Raw genomic sequence first — 20,629 nt, forward strand, 5'->3', positions numbered from 1 at the left:
GGAAGGAGTATAACGATATGGGATATAGGATATTGGTTTTACGGATCAGTTCCAAACCGCAAAAAGACTGCCTTTAAAAACAACTCTTCCACTGTAAGTACATATTGAAAGGATAAGTGCGATGTCCCTCACATTGTAAAGTATTGATTACACACAAGATGACCCACTGGCCATATCAATTCGCTTGAAAGCCACCTTTCGAAGAAAAACAGCCATATGGACTTGGCTGCCCGATAATGGATGATATAACTGTATGTTCATATAAAGCACGTATAGTTTGTCTGTTCATTTAAACCCGCTGGTTGTGTACATGCCAATCTGTAAATCCATTGAGCTTCTTTGCGTAGAATGAGATTGTCCCAATCGCCTCCCCGTTTGGGAGGTCTTATAAGTTCAATTGCTTGAAACTTGAAACATTCTGCATGACCCTGGTGTTTGGCATGTACATGTTTAGATATCGGAGTATCCCTTGTATGGACAATATCTCCGACATGCTCCCTTATCCGGCGCCGAAATTGTCGCATCGTTTTGCCCACATAGTTTAAGGGGCATGGGCATGTGATCAGATAAACCACCCCTGCTGTTTTGCAGTTGACAAAATCACGAATGTCGTACTCCTCTTTTGTGACGACACTCCTGAACTTGTTTCCCCTTAAGATGAAGTCACAAGCCTTACAGCTACCGCATCTATATGTGCCTGGTATTTGTCTATCCAGCCATGTGCCCTTAGATGTGATAGGCTCAAAACAGCTGTGCATAACTCTATCCCTAATGTTTTTTCCTCTCCTAAACGTGACTGAAGGCCATGGTGTGATCTGATCTGCTAAGTCTGTGTCAGTGCTAAGGATACGCCAGTACCTTTTGAGGATTTGCATAATTTCGCCCTGTTTAGAGTCGTAAGTGCCTATGAGTCTCGTAACTTTTTCTTCTTTACGTTTTTTAGGGACAAGAAGACTCTGCCTATCCGCATCTCTCGCTCCCTCGTAGGCCTTCCTCACTACTCCCATGGGAAAACCCCTATCCTTCAATCTATTTTTGAGCTCCTTTGCTTGTCTCTCGAAATCATCCATGGAGCTACAATTACGGCGTATTCTCATGAACTGGCCTTTGGGAATACCACGTTTAAGGGGATAGGGATGGCAGCTGTTCCATTGTAGGAAACTGTTGGTTGCTGTTTCCTTTCGGTGTACTTTTGTACTAATTGTGCCCTCCATTGTTTTTGTGATTTTCAGATCTAGAAACGATAGTTCTTGGTCACTAATTTCGCTGGTGAACCTCAGCCCTAGATCATTTATGTTAAGGGCTGCTACAAAACTATTGAACTCCTCAACTGTTGAGTTCCAGAACAACAGCACGTCATCAATATATCTTATCCATATTCCTATTGATGAGGTCCATTTGGCAAACTTGTCCCCAAAGACAATTGTCTCTTCCCACCAGCCAAGATATAACTTTGCATAGGTGGGAGCAGTGGGACTCCCCATAGCTGTACCGCATTGCTGGTGAAAGATCGTGTCTTCGAAGATAAATATATTTTTTTCCAACACAAAATGTAATAACTGTAATACCAATTGGTTATGGGCCACAAACTGAGTACCTCTGGATCTAAGGAAGTACTCTACCACTTCACAACCAAGTTTATGTGGAATAGACGAGTACAATGCCTCTACGTCCAAACTAGCCAATAGTGTGTTATGCTCCAAAGTAATACCTTCAATTTGTTTCAGAACATCCATGGTGTCACGTACATATGATGTGAGACCCAGTACAAACGGACGCAGCACCTGATCTATATATGTACTCACATTCTGTGTTAAATTGTTGATGCCTGAAACAATCGGTCTGCCACGTAAGGGGGGATACCCTTTGTGGATTTTGGGCAGGCTATAGAAACATGCCATGATGGGAAACTGTGCATACAAAAAACCAAACTCACTAGCACTGATCAGGGATCTGCTCTTGGCATCACTCAGAATGCCCAAAAGCTCCTTTTTGAACCGTGCTGTGGGATTGTCTTTTAAAATGGTGTAACAGTCAGGATTGAGTAAAATGTCCTCACACATTTTCTTGTAGTCTTCCCTGCTCATAACTACGATGTTACCACCTTTGTCAGATGCTTTTAAAACAATATTTTGTTTTTTCTCCAAGGTGGTCAGAGCTAACCGTTCAGACCACGACAAATTGTTGTCAATACCCCTCATATCCTGACTCAAACCTTGTATCTCTATGATCGCTGGTTCTGGCAGCATGGGCGATACGTCTGTGGCTTCCACTGCGCCTGCGTGTTCTTCTTGATGCGGTCGATGATGGTTCCGGGTTGTCAGCTGACGGCCGGGAGTCACATGGACAGGCGTCACGAATTCGGGGGACGCATGTGATTGGCTGGTTCGGTTAGCGCTGCCGAGAACAGGGGGTGGAGCTAGGTGTTTAAAGCAGCTCATAGCCCCGGAACGAAGTATGCCGCGGACATCAATGCGAGCATCCTTCCGCGATGTACAGCAGAATATCTGCTGCTGAAAATATATATCGCTGGCAATCGGGCCAGAGTGACCAAGACACAGACCCCTGAGGATAAGTATTTGAAACGCGTAGGGTCTTTTTGATTAAGGGATTTTTTGCATAGGGAACGATAGCATTGTGTTATACCCAGCACTGGGAGCTTCCGGTGTGTCAATCTCGGACTCTGGTGTGTACCTGGGATTCAAACTATTGTTGTGCCCAATATTAATGCTGATCCCGAATGCATATCTGCAAAATCACTGTGCTATGGTCATGAAACTTAACAGTGTTTTATGTTTAATACGTTTTTAATACACACGGTGGGGCTTTTCACAGTGGTGATTTACCCCTGTTTTTAGTGAGTTACAAATAAAAGGTATTTTTTACTCTATTGTCACTTCAGTGAATTTATTAATGGTACATCCTAAGAATGGGTCACAGTTATCAATGGGGTTCCACAGGGGTCAGTATTAGGCCCTCTTCTTTTAAATATGTTTATTAATGACCTTGTAGAGGGTTATTATTATTAGTATAATTTATTATTATTAGTATAATTATTATTATTATTATTATTAGTAGTAGTAGTAGTAGTAGTAGTAGTATAATTTCAGTAATTGCAGATGATACTAAACTCTGTAAAGTAATCAACAAAGAGGAGGATAATGTAATACTACAGAGAGATTTGGTGAGGCTGGAGGTTTGGGCAGAGAAATGGCAAATTAAGTTTAATGTGGATAAATGTAAAGTTATGCACTTAGGCCGAGGAATTTTTTTTTACAATTACATATTCAATGGTAAAACACTGGGTAAAACTACTACTGCAAAAGATTTGGGGATAATGGTGGACAGTACATTTACCTTTAGCAACCAGTGTCAGGCAGCTGCTGCCAAGCTAAATAAAATCATGGGATGCATCAAAAGACACATAGCTGCTCATGACAAGAACATAGTTTTGCCTCTATACAAATCCCTATGGGCATCTGTGTATAAGAAGGACATGGCTGAACTAGAACCGCTGCAATGAAGGGCGACCAAGGTAATTAAGGTAGTGGGCAGATTGCAGTACCAAGAAGCAAACTTGGAACTATTCAGTTTATAAAAAAGACATCTTAGGGGTAATCTAATTACAATATACAAATATATGAATGGACAGTACAGAGATCTTTCTAATGATCCTTTTACACCCAGGTCTGTAACAAGGAGAAGGGGGCATCCTCTACACCTAAAGGAGAAAAGGTTTTACCACCATCGTGTAAAACGGACAGGCATCTGCTAGGCCATGCCTCTGGCAAGACCTAGCAGGCATACACTACAGGCCTACCTGGGGGCCTTTATTAGGCCGCACGGCTGCCATAGAAGACACAGACACTCGGTGATCTTATCGCCAGGTGTCGGTGGGAGAGAGAGGGAGCTCCCTCCCTCTCTACATAACCACTCAGATGCGGCGCTCGCTATTGAGCGCCGTATCTGAGGGGTTAAACGGGTGAAATCGATACTGATATCGATCTCACCCGTTAGAGCAGGGATGCCCTCAGCTACCTCTGGTAGCTAAGAGCAGGGAGATTTAACGGCTCCCTGCTCTGTTTATTTATTCCGATAAAGCGCCGTAAAAAGGCTATTGCATCGGAATAAAGCCTGTTAGTGGCCGCCGTACAAACACTATGGGGCGGTCACTAACGGGTTAATAGTAGTGGTAACAGTTTTACTAGTAGCAGTCGTGGTAACTGTAGAATTGTGACTGTTCAAAGGTGAAGAGCCAAGAGGTGGGCGCAATGGAAGAAAGATAAGTGGTTGGTTTGATAAAATTTTATCTGAACTAGTTTCTGAAACTTTTATTTACTTTGTTTGCATTTTAGGCAAAATAAAAATAACCAGTATGATAATTCCGAAAGTCTGATCATTTGGACCTTTCTCAGTCTTGGAATGAGAAAGATGGAATCTTTACTAACTTAAACCTCCTCTACACGATTAAATATGAGACATACATAGATTTATTTACAGAGCAATGAATAGGTAACCCAAAGGCCTTTACCTAATATTTTCAATGTTATTAAAAGAAAAGAAAGTAAGGTTGGGCCCTATGCAGCCAATTCCTTTATCTTAAAGGGGTTTTCCAGCCACTAAAAATTGATGGCCTATCCTCAGGATAGACCATCAATAGCTAATCGGTCGGAAGTCCGACTCCTGGAACCCCCGCCGATTAGCTGTTTTGAAGGGTCCACAGTGCTCGTACGAGCGCTGCTTCCCCTTCATTTTCTCTTGCTCACTGTGAGTCGTCGACACGTATTTAGCAGCGATTCACATGTATTGCAGCCTTTTCTCCCATACACTTCAATGGTAAAAAAGGTTGCAATACCTGTGAATCGCCACTAAATGCGTGTCGACGATTCACAGTGAGCAAGAAGAAATGAAGGGAAAGCAGCACTGATACGAGCACTCCTTCAAAACAGCTGATCGGCGGGGGTCCCGAAAGTCGGATCCCGACCCATCAGCTATTGATGGCCTATCCTGAGGATAGGCCATCAATTTTTAGTGCCTGGAAAACCCTGTTTACTTCTTCAAGATGTGTATATTCAACCCTGGGTTATATCAAAGTATTTATTCTCTTTCTCTGATACCATAACAAAGGTTGCATGTTAAATGAAAGTCCATTTAATGTTTATTTTTATTTATTGGTTAGTTAGAGCGTGAATTATTGCTGTCTTATACACAATGACATGTTATTATTGCCCATTATAAAATCCAATGCCAAGTTAATCACCAACATAAAAGAGAGAAAATTTATAGTATGTTTCATTATGACAGATAAAGTAGAGAAGAGGCAGTACTGACAATGCTACTAAATAGACAACAATTGCCCATTAGCAATTTGTACTGGCAGGCTGAAATACTAACTAAATTAATTAAAATATCACACTGTGAATTCATGTAAATATGATAGAAAATGCAGCCAATGTTATTGAACAATGATGGTCCTAAGTGAGCAATGCTGGGACTGAATTGGCTTGTACAGTACAATGCAAGTGTGAAGTGATACAAGGATAACATAAGGCTTCTTGCTAGTATACAATATTTGTCTTGGATTTTAGTGTAGAAAGAAACCCAGTGCATATTACTAGATATATAGATATCTTCAACTTATTGCATGAGATTTAAAGCATACCTAATTTTTCAGATGACTGTTCAGAAGAAGCTGTCATATGTATGTAAATGAGGAATAAACACTATTTCTGATCATTATGTGACTTGTATATGGCATTTTGTTCTTCAGTTTTCCCCTTTGCAGGCTCTATTTATAATTCTCAGTTGTCTTCTATACACTGCAGACATAGAAGAGGGGAGAATCCTGCTCTCTTAACTCTATCACACACATATATGTATATATATATATATATATATATATATATATATATATATATATATATATAAAAGCTACAGCAGCATGGAGGACATTATACATTAGTAATGAGTAGTGTAGCTGAATATTCAGCACTTGGGTGAAAAATAACACTTAAGGGTATATTCACATGCTGAGTCAAAAACGTCTAAATATACAGAGCTGTTTTCAAGGGAAAACAGCTTCTGATTTTCAGACGTTTTTTAAGCTACTCGCGATTTTTGTGACTTTTATGGCCGTTTTTGGAGCCGTTTTCAATAGAGTCTATGAAAAACAGCTCCAAAAAGTCCCAAAAAGTGACCTGCACTTCTTTTTCGCGGCCATTTTTTTACGTCGCGTAAAAAAACGGCCTATCGGAACAAAACACCATTTTTTCTATTGCAATCAATGGGCAGATGTTTGGAGGCGTTCTGCTTCCGATTTTTCGGACGTTTTTCGGGCGTTTACGGCCCGAAAAACGGGCGAAAATAGGCCGTGTGAACATACCCTAACAGGAAGCTGCAGCATATCTGTTTGTGTCTTTCTCACTCTGCTCCTTCTCTCTCTCCCCTCTCTATAGACTTGTATTTACAGCGTGTCTGTGTCTCTTTCTTTCTCTGCTCCCTCCTCCTGCTTCCCCTCTCCTCTCTATAGACTTGTATTGGCAGGCAGTAAAAAGACACCCCCCCCCCACACACCTTCTGCTGTCTGTCTGGCTGTAAGTAGAGACAGATTACAGGAATGGAGACACCTAGTGGCAGCAACTTCACACAAAATCAGTAAAACAGCTAAATTTTAAGAAAAAGTCAATTACAAAGTTGATCTAGACCAGGCATTCTATAAGATAAGCATAAGTTATTTGAAAAGTTAGTGTCCATTTAAGGAAGCATAGAAATTGACCTTCACATTTTATACAACAACATGTCGAGCTGATTGCAAGCATAAAAAAAAAACATAATAGTTAATATAATTAAAACCTATAATACCTTTAGGCAACAGTCTGTATGTTAGACATAATTCCAATAAAAACCAACCAATATACGTCTAAACTTGAAATAAACAGTCATATAGACCCATATAGTCCAAATAGTATATGTTATTATTACATAAATATAGACACCACACACACACATAAATATATCCAAAAGTCCATAAAAAATAATTAAAATGAAAAAAATATATAATCTATTACAATCTATAGTATGGCATACATGTACCCAGGCTAGCTTATCTGGAACACAGTCTTAACCCACATGTAGTATTACAGAAGCTATGAATAAAAGTAAGTAATCACTAGTACATAACCCCTATTGTGCAATAACTATTACACAAATTAATTGGTTGGGTTACATGTCGTTGGCATGATGGAAGCTGGATTGCTCATGGAAGAGACACCTTAACGCATGTTTTGCACCCTTCGTTACCCTGTCGTCGCATCATCGGCGTTCAGTGGCGTAACTACCGCTGTAGCAGCCGTGGTGGCTGCTACAGGGCACGCGGGATGAGGGGGCTCATGCCGCCTGCCGACACGCCCTCCTCGATGCCCGGTGGAGCTGCTAGCAGCCGCTATGGCTGCTACAGCGGTAGCGATGCCACTACGGCCTCTAACATTTATGGGCCGGGGGCACGGGCTCTCTTATGCCCTGGTGCTAGCGACAGCCACCCCCTCTTGCAGTAATTGTACCTGCGTTTATAGAACGCAGGTTCAAATACATGCATTAGCGCTGAACGACACCCGACCATTCAGCGCCTTACAATGACGCTGATTGGCGGGGCAAAATGACTTGCCCCGCCAAGCAGCGCCTTTCAACGACGCCAGCGGCGCGATGACGTCATTGCGCCATTTCCATTGTTGAAAGGAGCTGATTAACGAGGGCAAGTCATTCTGCCCTGCTAATCAGCGCCTTTCAATGACGCTAGTGGCGCGATAATGTCATCGCACAGCTTGCGTCGCTCAGCCCCAGCAGACCCGCTCAGAAGAGAGCAGGTCTGCATTGCCACCAGACGGCGTGGGAACGGGATCATGTGAGTATGTAAAGTTTTTTTTTATAATAAATCTGTGAGTGCCATTATCTACAGGGGGGGCTCTATCTACAAGGGGTCTATATGTGGGGATGTGGAACAGTATATACAGGGGGTAGCTATAATAGGGACACTATAAACAGGGGTGGGCTATATGTGGAGCACTATCTATAGGGGGAGCTATTTGTAGGGCACGGTAAATATTCTCTCCTGATTCTTCTGGATCTCTCTGCAGCCTTTGACACTGTAGACCACAAACTCCTACTTAACATGCTCCACTCTATTGGCCTCAATGACGATGCTCTCTCTTGCTTTTCCTCCTATCTGTCTGACCGCTCGTTCAGTGTGTCATTTGCTGGTTCTACTTCTTCTCCTCTTCCCCTTGCTATCAGGGATCAGTCCTAGGTCCGCTCCTCTTTTCTCTCTACACAGCCCCTATTGGACAAACCATCAGCAGATTTGGCTTCCAGTATCATCTCTACGCTGATGATACCCAATTATATGCCTCTTCCCATGACATCACCCCTGCTTTAATACAAAACACCAGTGATTGTCTGTCTGCTGTCTCTAACATCATGTCCTCTCTCTATCTGAAACTGAATCTTTCTAAAACTGAGCTCCTTGTGTTCCCACCATCTACTAACCTCCCTAAACCTGATGTTTCCATCTCTGTGTGTGGCACTATCATAACTCCTAAGCAGCACACCCGCTGTCTCGGGGTTATTTTTTACTCAGATCTTTCCTTTCACTTTCAATCACTTTCACACTCCTGTCATTTTCACCTCAATAACATCTCCAGAATCCGCCCTTTTCTTAAGGAGGAAACAGCCAAAACTCTCATTGTGGCTCTGATTCACTCTCGTCTTGACTACTGTAACTCATTACTAGTCGTCTTACCCTCACTAAAGTCTCCCCTCTCCAATCTATCCTTAATACAGCAGCCAGCCTTATATTTATGACAAACCGCTACACCACTGCCTCTAATCTTTGCCAGTTACTGCACTGGTTGCCCATCCCCTTCAGAATAAAATTCAAACTTATTACTCTTACCCACAAAGCTCTCCACAGTGCTGCACCTCCTTACATCTCTTCCCTCATCTCTGTCTACCACCCTACTAGTGCTCTACGTTCTGATAATGACCTTAGATTAAAATTCTCCATAATCCGAACCTCCCACTCCCGCCTCCAAGATTTTTCTCGTGCTGCACAAGTCCTCTGGAATGTGCTACCCCAGACAATCAGATTGATTCCCAATATCCACAGTTTTAAACGTGCCCTGAAAACACATCTATTTAGACAGGCCTGTAACATTCCCTAATCTGACACCTTTCCATGGCCCCCTTTTAGATTAGTCATCAGAATAAGATTCCCTCACACTCCTTCTCTTCATGTCCGTCATACACGGATACTGGCTGGTGACTGGCTCATGCAGCTTTATGTGTACGACCCATGTGTATAAAAAAAATGGCCGGACCATTGTACAGAACAAACACTGTTACACTTTGTGTCTCCCTTATTTCCTCATAGATTGTAGGCTCTTGCGAGCAGGGTCCTCACTCCTCTGGTTTGAATTGTAAAGAAACGTTGTCACTATGTAATGTCTGATATTGTTTGTTTCATATTCCCTCTAAATTGTAAAGTGCTGGGTAATATGTTGGCGCTATATAAATAAAGATTATTATTATTATTATCTATAGGGATGGCTATATGTGGGACACTATATACAGGGGGGGTTACCTGTGGGGCACTATATACAGGGTGAGCTATATGAGAGGCACCATCTACAGAGGTGGGCTGTATGTGGAGCACTATCTATAGAGGATGCTATATGTAGGGCAGCACGGTAGTTAGCACTATTGCCTGGCAGCTCTGAAGTCCATATGTGGGCACTATCTACCGGAGGGTGTTTGTGGGCCACTATCTACAGGGGCTTCTATGTAGGGCACTATCTACAGAGGCTCTATGGGGGTCACTATCTACAGGGGGCTATGGGGGCACTATCTAAGAGGGGCACGGTGTGTGTGTAGGACACAGTGTATGTTACTATTATAATCAGGGACACAGTGTATGGCGATATTATAATTAGAGGTGCAGTGTATGGCGCTAATAAATTTAGAGATGTTGAGAATTTTATGTTCGTTTATAGGTGCAGAAATGTTTTAAAAGTGAGCAGCTGAAGACATCTGAGCGGATAACTGCAGAAATGGAGAAAAATAACAACTAGAATCTGAGATGTTACCGGTGAGTCACTTAATGTTAATGTTTATTCTGCCTCTAATCAGTAATGTAGTCACTTTATGATCTGCAGCGAGTTGATGGGTAGTTTGATTTTATATGATTTCTTGGCACTATGTACAAGGGGAGGAGCAGTGTGGCACTATACACAAGGGGGAGCTGTGTGGCACTATATACAAGGGGCTGTGTGGCACTACTAAGGGGGGGGCTGTGTGACACTACTAAGGGGGGCTGTGTGGCACTACTAAGTGGGGGCTGTGTGGCACTACTAAGTGGGGGCTGTGTGGCACTATCTACTAAGGGGGCTGTATGGCACTATTTATAAGGGGGAGGGTAGTGGCGCTATCCACAGGGGGCTGTGTGTGGCGCAATCTACAGGGGTCTGTGTGTGGCACTATCTACTAAGGGGGGCTGTGTGCCACTATCTACGTAGGGGGGGTCTGTGTGGTACTATATACAAGGGAGAGGGGCTGTGTGGCGTTATATATAGGGGGGCTTTATGTCGACATCTACAGGGGAGCTGTATGTATGGCACTATCTACAAGGGGGTGGGGGGCGTTATCTACAAGTGGGTTGTGACACTGTCTACAGAGGGGCCGTATGGCACAATCTACAGGGGGCACTATCTATAAAGGGGGGCTGTGTGTGGCACTTGGAGGGGGTAGTCAAAAGTTTGCTATGGGGCCCAGTCTTTTCTAGTTACACCCCTGTCGGCGTTGTAACGTCGTCGCATCACTAGCGCCGTGACATCATCGCGTCACCGGAGCCAGGATGCTGACGTTCTCTAGAAGGCCACAGGCCTTAACCTGTTGCTTACCTGCACCGCAATAGTACGGCACACGCCGCTTATTGAAGCGGACCTGCGCCGTACTATTGCGGAGCAGGAATAAACTGCCACTATGTGAAATCACATAGTGATAATGAAGAGACGGCAGCTGTCGATAGCTGACCGCCTCTGTAGCCGGGCTCGGGACCAATCAGCATGCCCCCATGCTGGCAATTGCTGTGATAGGTCAGTCTTCAGAGACTTTAGTGCTCACCGTCAGCCCATTATAGTGCCCATCAGCCCTCAGTACATAGTTACATAGTTACATAGTTAGTACGGCTGAAAAAAGACACATGTCCATCAAGTTCAACCAAGGGAAGGGAAAAGGGAAGGAAACATTTCTACACATAGGAGCTAATATTTTTTTGTTCTAGGAAATTATCTAACCCTTTTTTAAAGCCATCTACTGTCCCTGCTGTGACCAGCTCCTGTGGTAGGCTATTCCATAGATTCACAGTTCTCACTGTAAAGAAGGCTTGTCGCCTCTGCAGCTTGAACCTTTTTTTCTCCAGACGGAGGGAGTGCCCCCTTGTTTTTTGAGGGGGTTTTACAAGGAACAGGATTTCACCATATTTTTTGTATGTGCCATTAATATATTTATATAAGTTAATCATGTCCCCCCTTAGTCGTCTTTTTTCAAGGCTAAATAGGTTTAATTCTTTCAATCTTTCCTCATAACTTAAATTCTCCATGCCCCTAATTAGCTTCGTTGCTCTTCTTTGTATTTTTTCCAACTCCAGGGCATCCTTTCTATGAACTGGAGCCCAGAACTGAACTGCATATTCTAGATGAGGCCTCACTAATGCTTTGTAAAGTGGTAATATTACATCCCTGTCCCGCGAGTCCATGCCTCTTTTAATACACGACAATATCCTGCTGGCCTATGAAGCAGCTGATTGACACTGCATGCTGTTATTGAGTTTATGATTTACAAGTACACCCAGATCCTTCTCAACAAGTGAATCCGCAAGTGTAGCTCCCCCTAGGACATATGATGCATGCAGGTTGTTGGTACCCAGATGCATAACTTTACATTTATCTACATTAAACTTCATCTGCCAAGTGGACGCCCAAACACTTAGTTTGTTTAAATCTGCCTGCAATTCATGAACATGTTCCATAGACTGAACTATATTACATAGCTTGGTGTCATCTGCAAAAATAGAAATAGTGCTATTAATCCCATCCTCTATATCATTAATAAATAAGTTGAATAATAGTGGTCCCAGCACTGAACCCTGGGGTACACCACTTATAACCGGTGACCATTCAGAGAAGGAATCATTGACCACAACTCTCTGGATACGGTCCTTGAGCCAATTCTCAATCCAATTACAAACTATATTTTCTAAACCTATAGTCCTTAATTTACCCATTAGGCGTCTATGGGGGACAGTGTCAAATGCCTTTGCAAAGTCCAAAAACACTAAATCCACAGCGGCCCCTCTGTCTAGACTTCTGCTCACCTCTTCATAAAAACAGATTAGGTTAGTTTGACAACTTCTGTCCTTAGTAAAACCATGCTGGCTGTCACTTATAATGCTATTTATTGTCACATAATCCTGTATATAGTCCCTCAATAGCCCCTCAAACATTTTCCCCACGATGGATGTTAAGCTTACTGGTCTATATTTACCTGGGGAAGACCTAGAGCCCTTTTTGAAAATAGGCACCACATTTGCGCTGCGCCAGTCCCTTGGCACTATACCAGTCACTAGAGATTCTCTGAATATTATGAAAAGGGGGACAGAAATAACTGAACTAAGCTCTTTAACCCCTTAAGAACGCAGCCTAGTTTTGGCCTTAAGGCTCAGAGCCCATTTTTCAAATCTGACATATTTCACTTTATGTGGTAATAACGTCGGAATGCTTAAACCTACCCAAGCGATTCTGAGATTGTTTTCTCGTGACACATTGGGCTTCATGTTCGTGGTAAAATTTGGTCGATATATTCAGTGTTTATAGGTGAAAAATTGCAAAATGTAGAGAAAATTTTGAAAAAATAGCATTTTTCAGAATTGAAATGCATCTGCTTGTAAAACAGACGGTTATACCACCCAAAATAGTTACTAGTTCACATTTCCCATATGTCTACTTTAGATTGGCATCGTTTTTTGAACATTCTTTTATTTTTCTTGGATGTTACAAGGCTTAGAACATAAACAGCAATTTCTCATATTTTTAAGAAAATTTTAAAAGCCTTTTTTTTAAGGTACCTCTTGAGTTCTGAAGTGGCTTTGTGGGGCCTATGTATTAGAAACCCTGATAAAACACCCCATTTTAAAAACTAGACCCCTCAAATTATTCAAAACAGCAGTTATAAAGTTTTTTAACCCTTCAGGCATTTCACAGGAATTAAAGCAAAGTGGAGATGAAATTTGCAAATTTCATTTTTCTTGCTGAATTTCAATTTTATTCATTTTTTTTTCTGTAACACAGAAGGTTTTACCAGAGAAACACTACTAAATATGTATTGTCCAGATTCTGCAGTTTTTAGAAATGTCCCACATGTGGCCCTACTGCGCTCGTGGACTAAAACACAAGCCCCAGAAGCAAAGAAGGACCTAGTGCATTTTGAGTCCTCTTTTTTTATTAGAATATATTTTAGGCAGCATGCCAGGTTTGAAGAGGTGTTGAGGTGTCAAAACAGTAGGAATCCCCCAATAGTGATCCCATTTTGGAAACTACACCCCTCAAGGAATTCATTTAGGGTTGTTGTTACCATTTTGACCGCACAGTTTTTTCACAGCACGTATTTGAATTGGGCTCTGAAATGAAAAAAATGTCATTTTTTCCAATAAAATGTCATTTGTGATCAAAATTTCTTATTTTCACAGGGAACAAAATACCCCATTTTGTTGCCCAATTTGTCCTTAGTGTGGCAATACCCCATTTGTGGTGATAAACTGCCGTTTGGGCCCATGGGAGGGCTCAGAAGGAAAGGAGCGCTATGTGTTTGTTGGAGTCCAGATTTTGTTGGATTGGTTTTCGGGTGCCATGTCGCATTTGCAGAGCCTCAGAGGTATCAAAGCAATGGAAACCCACCAAAAGTGACCCCATTTTGGAAACTACACCCCTCAAGGAATTCATTTATGGTTGTTGTTAGCATTTTGACCACACAGTTTTTTCACAGCACCTATTTCAATTGGGCTGTGACATTAAAAAAATGACATTTTTTCCAATAAGATGTAATTTTTTACCAAAATTTCTTATTTTCACAGGGAACAAAATACTCAATTTTGTTGCCCAATTTCTCCTGAGTGCATCAATATCCCATTTGTGGCAATAAACTGCCGTTTGGGCCCATGGGAGGCCTCAGAAGGGAAGGAGCGCTGTGTGTTCTTTGGAGTACAGATTTTGCTGGTTTGGTTTTCGGGTGCCATGTCGCATTTGCAGAGCCCCAGAGGTATCAAAGCAATGGAAACCCACCAGAAGTGACCCCATTTTGGAAACTACACCCCTCAAGGAATTCACTTATGGGTAATGTGACCATTTAGACTCCATAGTTTCTTCACAGAACTTATTTGAATTGGGCTGGGAATTAAAAAAATATATATTTTTTCCAATAATATGTCATTTTAGCTCAAAAATTCTTATTTTCACAAGAAATAAAATACTCCATTTTGTTGCCCAATTTGTCCTGAGTGCGGCAATACCCCATTTGTGGTGATAAACTGCCGTTTGGGCCCATGGGAAGGCTCAGAAGGAAAGGAGCGCTGTGTGTTCTTTGGAGTACAGATTTTGCTGGATTGGTTTTCGGGTGCCATGTCGCATTTGCAGAGCCCCAGAGGTATCAAAGCAATAGAAACCAACCACAAATGACCCCATTTTGGAAACTACACCCCTCAAGGAATTCATTTATGGGTGTTGTGACCATTTTGACCCCATAGTTTTTTCACAGAACTTATTTGAATTGGGCTGGGAATGAAAACAAAATTATTTTTTTCAAATAATATGTAGTTTTGGCTGAAAATTTCTTATTTTCACAAGAAACAAAATACCCCATTCTGTTGCGCAATTTGTTTTGAGTGCCGCAATACCCCATTTGTTGTGATAAACTGCCGTTTGGGCCCATGGGAGGGCTCAGAAGGAAAGGACCACCATTTGGCCTACTGGGGATTTTCTAGTGCGAAGTCATGTATGCAGAAGCCCATGAGGTACCAGTACAGTTGAAACCCGCAAGAAGTGACCCCGTTTTAAAAACTACACCCTTAAGGCATTCATCTAGAGGTGTAGTGAGCATTTTGACCGGAGACCTACACCCCATAAACTGTAATGTGGGTTCTCCCGGGTATGGCAATACCCTACATGTGGCTGTTATCAGCTGCCTGGACACACAGCAGGGCCCAGAGGGGAAAGACGAGGGGGGATAAGCTGTGTGGAGTGCATCAGGGTAAGTAAAATTGGGGTAAATTATAAACCAAGGGATGTATGATAAATTTCAAAACACTTTCATACAGAGCTCTGGTTATTCGGGACACGTGTCACATTGATATATTGTGTCATCCATTATCGCCCTCTTATAGCAGACTTTGCACCTCTTTTGACTTTTTCCCTTCTTGCCAGTTTGGGGAACTTCTCCTGGAAAGTGTTGCCCTGGTACGATGCGTGTGGGCTCGCTTCCAGAAGTACTGGGTGCCCCCCCTTCTTGGTCCCTAAAGATTAGGTTCTTGATAATCACCTCTTGAAATTCCAGGAAAGTTCCCGTCTGGCCTGCACATCGACGTAGCATGTACGCATTGTACAATGTCATCTGTATGATGTGCCCGGCCAGCTTCTTATACCACACTGCATGGCGCTGTAGGGCTTCAGGGCTTGATCTTACAAGTCCATCCCTCCCATGTACTTATTGTAGTCCAGGATGCAGTCTGGTTTGGGGGTGGCCTTTCCTTCATATATCCTAAACCTGTAGTTATACCCTGATGCACTCTCACAGCTTATACATCTTCACGCCATACCTTGCCCTCTTACCCGGCAGGTACTCGCGGAATTGAACCCTCCCTTTAAAATGTACCAGGGACTCATCAATAGAAATACACTTTTTGGGGGTGTATGCTTGGGAAAACCGGGCACTGGAACGGTCTAATAGGGGTCTCCGTTTATACAAACGGTCAAAACTGGGGTCATCTCGGGGTGGGCACGGCTCATTATCAGTATAATGTGAGAAGCGAAGTATTGCCTCATTTATTTATTTTTTTAGGTTCCAGTTCAGTTCTGAAGTTGCTTTGAGGGGCCCATATATTAGAAACCCCTATCAAATACCCCATTTTAGAAACTAGACCCCTCAAAGTATTCACAACAGCATTTAGAAAGGTTATGAACCCTTTAGGTCAGGGGTCGGGAACCTATGGCTCGCGAGCCAGATATGGCTCTTTTGATGGCCGTATCTGGCTCGCAGACAGGGCTCCTACCTGTCTATGGGAAGGATGCATGCACCGCGCTCCATCAGGCCGCGGTGCACGCTGATATAGGGATGCACGGTGCATCGAAACTTCGATACTGTTTCGATACTGTGCATCCCTAAACGGTTCGATACCGCTATTTCCTGTATTTCGATACTGAGCTGCGCAGCCGTACAGCTCAGTATAGTAATACATGAATGTATGGGAGCGCGGCTGCGGCTGTGTAATTCAGCCACTGCCCCGCTCCTGAGTCATGACATGTGCGCGGGGTCAGGATGATGCGATGCGGCCAGCGCTGCACTAATGAGCGGCGGCACTGAAGACAGAACATGGCGGTCGCACTGCAAAACACCCCCATGTTCTGTCCTCAGTGCCTGAACTGCCGCTCATTAGTGCAGCGCCGGCCGCACCTCCTCATGCTGACCGCGCGCGCACTTCCTGTCAGGAGCGGGGCAATGGCTGTATTACACAGCCGCAGCCCCGCTCTATAACGGCGGAGATCAGAGAAACCTCTCATCTCCGCCGCTATTCCCCTGAATGCTGCCATCACAGCTGACTGCAGCATTCAGGGGAAAGTGAGCAGGGGGGATGCCCCTGGATCGCGTCACAGGGAATTCCTGTGACGCGATCGAGGGCCATACCATATATGGGCAGACAGCCCAGGGTCTATTGACGGACCCCAGGGCTGTCTTACCATATTTCATGTTGTTAGGACATACCCAAGTATGTCCTAACAACTGCCTGTGTATTATCTGTCCACAGGCTAATGTACTGGCATATATCTGATATATGTCAGTACATTAAAGTTTAAAAATAAAGTAAAAACAAAGTATTGTTAAAATTTAAAAAAAAATACACATTCACCTTTTTTACAATAAACATTAAAATAAGTCTCAATACATAAAATCGACACATTCAGTAATGGCGCGCACAACAATTTTTTTTGCATCATTTATGATGTGTACGCTGTAAAAAAATGAAATAAACACGGCTTTCATTCACTTATTAATGTGAGGCACGAGGTGCGATGAATTTACCCTCCATGTTCCTCACATTAATAGTAATTAACCCCATCATGTACCTCGCACATTAACCCATTATGACTGAGAAACATGATGGGATTAATTACTATTAATGTGAGGCGCGTTCAAAATTCATCACACGTCGCGCCTCACATCAGAAAACTGAAGATTTTTCTTTTTTATTACTGTTGGCAAAAGTATCGAAATTGGTATCGAAATCGCAATACTAAACGAAGTATCGGTATCGAAGTCCAAATTCTGGTATCGTGACATCCCTACGCTGATATTGGTAGTTCTTTGATGGCCTGATAAGCATTGGCGGCAGTGGTGAGCGGCAGGGAGCATGACTACATTTCCCATAACTCCCTGCATAGCCGCGCCGTCTGCAAGCACGCACCTGCGTCCCCTAGTAATCATTCAAAGCGCGCTTTGGAGAATTTCGTGAGCACACTCGTCTTTTTAAGTTCATCACTCATCCACATGAGTGTGCACTGGACAGCACTGACCTGAGTTATATCCCTGGTGTCTCCATCAGAGATTTTGAGCTACAAGCTGCTGACCTGAAGGCTTCAGACATGTGGGTGAATAAGTTTAAATCACTTAATGAAGATTTGGAAAAACTTACACGACAGCAAGCAGAGTTGGCAAGCAAACACAAGTGGAGAGAAATGAAACAACTCCAACATGCAGACCAGCTGATTGTCAAAACTTGGAATGCACTTCCTGTCACATACCAAACACTGCAGCGTGTGGGTATTGCTGTACTGACAATGTTTGGCTCTACCTATGCATGCGAGCAGTCTTTCTCACATCTAAAGCACATCAAGACTAACATACGTTCACGTTTAACGGATGGAAGTCTCAACGCCTGCATGAAGCTAAACCTCACCACGTATGAACCAGATTACAAAGCCATCAGCAAATCCATGCAGCACCAGAAGTCACATTAATGGTAGGAAGTATTCTATTCATCGTTGGTTAGCAACAGCATTAAAACGTTATTATGTTATAAAAAAAAGAGTTTGGAGATTTGTTGTTCTTTAAAATTAAATACAAGTCAATGTGTGCACTTTATGTACAGTGAGACTATTTAATAAAGTTCAATTATTTATTACGCTGGGTGTGCCTGCTTGTATGTACCACTTTAAGTAGTAAATGCTTTAGTTCCCTATGGGTCTGAGCCTCTCTTTTTTGTTCATTTTCTGTAAGACCAACACTTTTAAAAGGGCCACTGACAGATACAATTGCTCCAGCGGTCACTTAGTACACAAAGGAGTGTTCCTCTCTGCTGCACTAAGCCACCGCTGGAACTAAACAATAATTCGCTGTAAAATAATAAAATAGATAATTGACATAACTGACAATGCGTTGTGTGACATGTCCAACATTCCAGCTTCTTTCTTCTGCGAATGCCTCAAAGCTGGTATTCTCTCAACATCAGGTGGGAAGAATGCCAGCTTCCAGTCATGCGCAGGAAAAAGAAGAAGCCAGACTGCTGGACTGATGTCATGCATCGCAAGCTCACAATGTAAGTTATTTATTTAATTTTTTACTGCTAATTACCATTGTTTCAGTCCAGTTGTGGCTTTATACAGCAGGGAGGAGCATTCCTTGCTGTACTAAGTGAACATTGGAGCGATTGATCTGTCAATGGCCCTTTAAACATATTGTACGGCTCTCGCGGAATTATATTTCAAAATATGTGGCGTTTACGGCTCTCTTAGCCAAAAAGGTTCCTGACCCCTGCTTTAGGTGTTTCACAAAAAATTAGAGCAAAGTAGAGGTGACATTTACATTTTTTTTTTTGTCAGAAAATCCTCTTTATACCATTTTTTTTATAACACAAAAGGATTTATCAGAGAAACGCAACTTAATACGTATTGCCGAGATTCTGCAGTTTTGAGAAATATCCCACATGTGGCCCTAGTGCGGTAATGGACTGAAGCGCCGGCCTCCGAAGCAAAGGAGCACTTAGTGGATTTTGAAGCCTCTTTTTTATTAGGCACCATGTCCGGTTTGAAGAGGTCTTGTGGTGCCAAAACAGTGGAAACCCCCCAAAAGTGACCCCAATTTGGAAACTAGACCCCTTGAGGAATCCATTGTAGTTTTCATGGGGTGCATGCTGCTTTTTGATCAGTTTTTATTCTATTTTTAGGTGGCGTGGTGACTAAAAAACAGCAATTGTACGATTGTTTTTTTTTTCGTTTTTTTTTACAGCGTTCACCGTGCGCTATAATTGACATGTTCACTTTATTCTGCGGGGCGATACGATTACGGCGATACCAGATGTTTATAGTTTTTTTTTATGTCTTATGGCGTTTGCACAATAAAATACGTTTTGTAAACAATCATTCACTTTTTGTGTTACCTTATTCTAAGAGCCAGAACTTTTTTATTTTTCAATCAATAAAGCCGTGCGAGGACTTATTTTTTGCGTAACGAACTGTAGTTTCGATCAGGACCATTTTTAGGTACATGCGACTTTTTGATCTCTTTTTATTCCATTTTTTGGGAGGTGAAGTGACCAAAGAATTGTGATTGTGGTTCGGTTTATTATTATTTTATTTTACGGCGTTCACCGTGCAGGATAAATAATGAAATAATTTTGTAGCTCAGGCCGTTACGGACGCGGCGATACCAATTATGTATAGTTTATTTGTTTGTTTATATATTTTTATTAATAATAAATGACTGATAAGGTAAAAAGGGGGATTTTTACTTTTAATACTTTTAAATCTTTTATTTTCTTATTTTTACACATCTTTTTTTAACTTTTTTTTTACTTTATTACTTTGTCCCACTAGGGGACATGAGGGCAGGAGGCCCTGATCGCTATTCTAATACACTGCACTACATGCGTAGTGCAGTGTATTAGAACTGTCAGCTACTCACTGACAGCAAGCATAGTGGGTCCTGACGTTGTCAGGACCCACTAGGCTTCCGTCTATGGCATAGCCGGACACCATTGTTTGGTGTCCGGTTGCCATAGTCACCATCGCCGGCCGCTGTCGCGTAGCAGGCCGGCGATGGCAGCTTAACCCCTAAAAAGCCGCGATCTCTATAGAACGCGGCTTTTAAGGGGTTAATCAGCAGGGACACAGCGATCGGTCCCCGCTGTAGGAGCTGTGACAGCTGCTGAACAAGACAGCAGCGTCACAGCTCCTGTATGTGTCGGGAGGACGGCCGAAACGGCCGTTACTCCCGAGACGTACTATTACGGCATGGAGCGCGAACGATACAGCTGCCA

General features: G+C 42.6%; 1 protein-coding gene and 1 long non-coding RNA gene across 2 annotated transcripts in view; one reads left to right on the top strand and one right to left on the bottom strand.

Moving 5' to 3' along the window:
- Positions 1-20,629, bottom strand: part of ADGRD1 (adhesion G protein-coupled receptor D1) — a 717,614-nt gene that overhangs the window by 307,239 nt on the left and 389,746 nt on the right. The window lies entirely within an intron of this gene.
- The window catches only part of LOC142743552 (uncharacterized), a 32,283-nt gene continuing 30,470 nt past the window's right edge, over positions 18,817-20,629 (top strand). Inside the window, exon 1 of the long non-coding RNA XR_012881582.1 lies at positions 18,817-18,910. This is a non-coding gene — a long non-coding RNA (uncharacterized LOC142743552). The remainder of the gene's footprint in view (positions 18,911-20,629) is intronic.

The sequence above is a fragment of the Rhinoderma darwinii genome, chromosome 1, assembly GCF_050947455.1.
Source record: "Rhinoderma darwinii isolate aRhiDar2 chromosome 1, aRhiDar2.hap1, whole genome shotgun sequence".
Lineage (NCBI taxonomy): Eukaryota > Metazoa > Chordata > Amphibia > Anura > Rhinodermatidae > Rhinoderma > Rhinoderma darwinii.